The sequence below is a fragment of the Urocitellus parryii genome, chromosome 8, assembly GCF_045843805.1.
Source record: "Urocitellus parryii isolate mUroPar1 chromosome 8, mUroPar1.hap1, whole genome shotgun sequence".
Classification (NCBI taxonomy): domain Eukaryota; kingdom Metazoa; phylum Chordata; class Mammalia; order Rodentia; family Sciuridae; genus Urocitellus; species Urocitellus parryii.
Window position 1 is genome coordinate 24,796,875 of NC_135538.1, and position 6,000 is coordinate 24,802,874.

Here is a 6,000-nt window from a genome sequence, read left to right on the forward strand (position 1 = left end):
CACCATTCTAAACTCAATATGAGATCAACATTTAAAAATTCTATATATATATATATATATCAGTGAGATCAGGCACAAGCTATCTCTTGTGCCTGGCTTATTTCACTTGGACCAATGATACCCAGTTTCATCCACATCCTCACAAAAGAGAATTTCATTCCTTTATGAGGCTGAAGCATATTACATTAAGTAAACATACTATATACTATATTTTCTTTATTACTTCTTCAGCTGATAGACATTTAGGTTGTTTCCATTTATTGGCTATCATGAATAGTGATACAAAGAACTTGGGAAGGCAGATGTCTCTTCAATTTACTGATTTCATTTTCTTTGGATGTATACCCAGTGGTGGGATCGCTAAACATATGGTGTTCTAATTTTAATCTTTTGAGGAATCTCCATAGAGGTTGCTTTAATTTATATTCCACCCAACAATATACAAGGGTTTTCTTCTCTACACCCTTGTCAACATTTGCTATCATCAGTCATTTTCATCTGAGCCATTCTTACTCCGGTGAGGTGATATCTCACTGTGGTTTAGATGAGTGATGTTGAGCACTTTTTCCATATAACTGTTGGACATTTGTGTGTCTTTTTTGAGAAGTGTCTATTTAGCTCTATTGCCAATATTTTAAATATTTGTTATTGTTGTTGCTTTTGTTATTATTATTACTACTGCAATTTTGGAGTTCTTAATATGTTCTGGGTGTCAAACATTTGTTATATGAATAGTTTGCAAATATTATTTCCCACTCTGTGCGTTAGATTTTTACTTTGCTTATTGTTTCCTTTTGGTGTGCAAAGCTTTTTAGTTTGATGGAATCCCATTTGTCTATTATTGTCTTTGTTTCCTATGCTTTTGGGGGTTCTTTTCCAAAATTCCTCATCCAAACCAATGATTTTAAATTTGATAAGTCTTGATATATGTGCACATTTATGAAACCATCACCTCAAAATGAGCATATTCTTCAGTCTTCAATATTTTCTCACACTTTTGATACCTCTTTCCTCTCACTATTCTCCATTCACCCTTAGACAAACACATGTCCATTTTCTGTTATCATATATTATTTTAGATTTCCTAAAATTCTATATAAGTTGAGTCATCCAGTAGTTAATCTTTTGTGTAGCTTTATCCACTCAAACTATTGAAATTCATCAACATTGTAGCACAACTTGTGTAAAGTTTATTGCCAAGTTGTATTCCACTATAGTTTGAAATTCCTTTCTATATGCTGACACAGGTCCTTTTATAAGTTTGAGAGTTTAAAATATTTTTCCCATTCTGTAATGTCTCTTTTATATTAACAGAAGAGCAGACGTGTTTAAGTTTAGTAATTCTTTTTTTATGGTTCACATCTTTTATATCACAGTTAAGATTTTTTTTTTTTTGCTAATCCAATGGTAAAGTCCATTTTAATTAAAATGAATTAGCAAAAAAATTTTTTTCTCTTCCTTTTAGATAGGGTCATTATGTTGCCTAGCCTGAGTTCAAATTCATGATCATCCCTCCTTAGACTCCTGTGTAGCTAGGATTATGGGTATGCAACACACACACTGGCTTGGAAAAAATTTTTTAAATAAATGTTGTATGTGGGTGTTTTATTATCAGTTTTAAATACCAATTTCTCAATATTTTTAAGAATAAAACATCTTAATAATTGTAAAACTTCCATTTAATATTAAAACCAAGATTATTACCATATGTGCATTTTCATTTTATGCAACTTACTCTAATTTTTATTCTATCATATTTATGAGAAAACTAGAGCTGGTGTCAGAGAATATCTTCTACCTCACTTAACAATATTCACAATATAACTATGAACTATGTCAGTCTACTATCCATCCCAGTTGGAAACATGCATTCTAAAATGTTAAATAATAGCCCAAATCACAGCCAGTTAATTACAAAATAGGGATTAAAATCCAAATGACTTTTATAGTCTAATTTTCTTTTCTTCAATCAACTTTTACAAGTGAATAAAAACATGTTGGGTCAGATATCAATCCAATTAAAAAATCTGAAAGTGAAACCCTTAAAGATATTGGCTGAAGAAGATTTTCTAAGTATTCCTGAATTCCAAATCATATAAAATCAATGTGCCCCCAAATTTAATTATTTAATGTTACCATTATATCTCTTGTGAGCATTTTAAATTGTTTAATACATATTTCAATGTACTGAATGTCAAAATAAAGGTTAGTACCCATTATTTCAAGTTTATGTTTCATATAAACCATTTCTCAGACTATGTAAAGAAATATTCTGTCAGATTATTAAAATAAGCAAACCAAATATGTTTTATGAAGATTCTGATTATTTATTTTAACTTGAAACACTGAGCTAAGTAGATCATCTCAAGATTCAACAATGATTATTAATATTTAAATTAATATGAATAGCATCTTTCACTCAGTGGATGCTAAAGAATGCTTACTATGTGCAAAGTTACATATATGGCATTTTGAGGCAAATTCTATAGTAAAAGTCTCTGTCCTTAAGGAATTTACATTTCAAAGAAGAGATGAAACCATTTAAAAATGGCTGTTTTGCTACATAAATTAAAGTTGGTGGCAAAAGAAAGGAACAAAAATGTAAGGAGGCTTTAAAGAGATAAATCAATGAAAGTGTAATAAGGAGTAGAAATATATTTCTACTTATTCCCATACTCCCGTAGTATGTTATCTACACCATTATAAGGAAATACTAAAAAATCTGTGAGGTGGTCAAAATATGAACAGAAATAAACTGACCAATCAGAGAAGAAACGCTGCTACTATAGGCAAAATGAGCATGAGCACCACAGGTCACCTCAAAGTCTCTGCCACATTTATTCAGAAGGCATGTTATTTTCAAGTTACAGGTAGACTTCTCCCTGAATTTATTTTTTCTGACTACAACAAAGTTTTTTATAAACATGATATGAAGGAAAGCAGTATTCAAGAAGGAATGGTACTGTCAGGGGCAGTAGAGCATGCCTGTAATCTCAGCGGCACAGGAGGATCACGAGTTCAAAGCCAGCCTCAGCAAACCAGGTGTGAAACAACACAGTGAGACCCTGTCTCTAAACAAAATACAAAATAGGGCAGGGGATGTGGCTCAGTGGTTGAATGCTCCTGGGTTCAATGTCTGGTACCAAAAAAAAAATGGTTCTGTATTGTTTAGTCCCAACTATTTCCAAAGTTATTTCATGGCTTACCAAGTGAATCAAAAGGGCAACAGGCAAGACTTATATTTAACTCCTCAATCATTAAGTATGTTGTAATTCAACAGATTTCTCTCCAACTAAGAAATGGCTTCTTGAAACGCAATCAAGAATGATGCTATATTAGTAACCTTGTACCCAATCTTAATTTGTAAAAATCAAATCATTTACAAAACTTTGAATCTTTTTACTAATAATGAATTACTTAGACTTTGCTTCACAACTATTAGAACACATCATTCCAGAATCACAGCTTCAAAGACAGCCTACAGAATGGGAGAAAATCTTTACCACATGCACCTCAGATAGAGCATTAATCTCCAGGATATATAGAGAAGTCAAAAAGCTCAATACCAAAAAATAAAAATAAAAAAATAAATAACCCAATGAATAAATGGGCCAAGGACATGAACAGACACTTCTCAGAAGAGGATATACAATTAATTAACAAATATATGAAAAATGTTCATCATCTCTAGCAATTAGATAAATGCAGATCAAAACTACTCTAAGATATCATATCACTCCAGTAAGAATGACAGCTATTATGAAGATAAACAACAATAAATGTTGGTGAGGATGTGGGGAAAAAGGCACACTCACACATTGCTGGTGGGACTGCAAATTGGTGCAGCCAATATGGAAAGCAGTATGGAGATTCCTTGGAAAACTGGGGATGGAACCACCATTTGACCCAGCTATCCCTCTCCTCGGTCTATACCCAAAGGACTTAAAAACAGCATACTACAGGGACACAGCCACATCAATGTTTATAGTAGCACAATTCATAATAGCTAAACTGTGGAACCAACCTAGATGCTCCTCAATAGATAAATGGATTTTTAAAATGTAGCATATATACACAAAGGAATTTACTCAGCAATAAAAGAGAATAAAATCATGGCATTTGCAGGTAAATGGATGGTGTTGAGGAATATAATGCTAAGTGAAGTTAGCCAATCCTGCAAAAAAATCAAATGCCAAATATTTTCTCTGATATAAGGCGACTAACCCATAATGGGGTAGGGAGGGGGAACATGGGAGAAATAGAAGAACTCTAGATAGGGTAGATGGGTAGAAGGGAAAGGGAGAGGGCAGGGGGTTAGCAATGATGGTGGAATGTGATAGACACCATTATCCAAAGAACAGGTATGAAGACATGAATTGGTGTGAACATACTTTATATACAAACAGAGATATGAAAAATTGTGCTCTGTATGTGTAATAAGAATTGTAATGCATTCCACTGTCATGTACTTAAAAAAATAAAATCAATTAAAAAAATAAAAATAAATAAATAGGCCAAGGAAATGAACAGAGGCTTCACATAAAAAATACAATCAATCAACAAATAGATGAAAAAATATTCAAAATCTCTAGCAATCAGAACAATATGAGTCAAAATTATTCTAAGATTTCATGTCACTCCAGTCAGAAATGGCAATTATCAAGAATACAAGCACCAATAAATGTTGGTGAGGATGTGGGGAAAAGGCTACACTCATTGAAAAGAAAGAGAGGTGAGGGGACAGGTGAGGAAGAAATGAAAGAAGACAGAGACCAGGCAGAGATACACAGGAGAGTTTATTTGTCAGAACTGACAAATTAAGGCACATCTCTCCATAGACAGAGAGAGGGAAAACAGGTTTGGGGTTCAGGACTTCTATGGGGCAGTCTCACGGATTAGAGCCTATGGCTTAATGAGGGTGGTTAAGGGTGAGGTTGGTACAAGGGAGTGGTGAGCTTTTATCAGAAATACTCTTGGGTGAGAAAGGAAAATTTTTTTTTTAAAATTGAGGCTATCACTTAAGATGGCTATCCAGATGCTAAGCAAGAACCTTAGGCTCATACTATGCAAAGCAATATGGAGATTTTCTAGAAAACTTGGAATGGAACTACCATTTAACCTAGCTATTGCACTCCTCAGTTTATACTAAAACTTAAAATCAGCACACTATAGTGACACAGCCACATCAGTGTTTATAGCAACTCAATTTGTAATAGCCAAACTATGGAACCCACCTAGATGCCCTTCAACTGATGAATGGATAAAGAAATTGCAATATATACATATATACACAATGGAATATTACTCTGCCTTAAAGAAGAATGAAATAATGGCATTTGCTGGTAAATGGATAGAGTTGGAGAATATCACTTAAGGGAAATAGCCAATCCTAAAAAACCAAAGGCCAAATGTTTTCTCTGATATGCAGATGCTTATTCACAATGGAGAGTGCAGTAGCTAGGGAAGAATAGAGGTACTTTGGATTAGGCAGAAGGGAGTAAAGGGAAGGGAATGAGTAGAATGAATCAGACATTATTACCCTATGTACTTATATGACTACATGACTTGTGTAATTCCATATCATGTACAACCTGAAAAATGAGAAGTTATATTCCATTTAATTCTAGTGTTATATATAAGCAATAGAACAAACTTAAAAATATATATATATATATCTATGAGTTTCCATAAGGCAAATAAATTATAGTTTGAGTGTCAAAAATAAAGACAGAAAAATGAATCACATCTTTGAGACAGAAAGGAGCAAAGAGAAGCCAGGTGATTGCTGCCCACACTGAAATCAGCATGACACAGTTTCTGGTACTCTCACTCCAAATACCAATGTATTTCCAATTAACATTCAGAAGGTGATAGACTTGTAGAAAATTGTCAGTGACCCTTGTAAGATGGAGAGGTAAAACCAGAAGTCAAATTCTCTTATTACAGAGATGGCCTATGAAGTGATCATCATACTCTGAACTTTTCTTTAGGGCACATTGC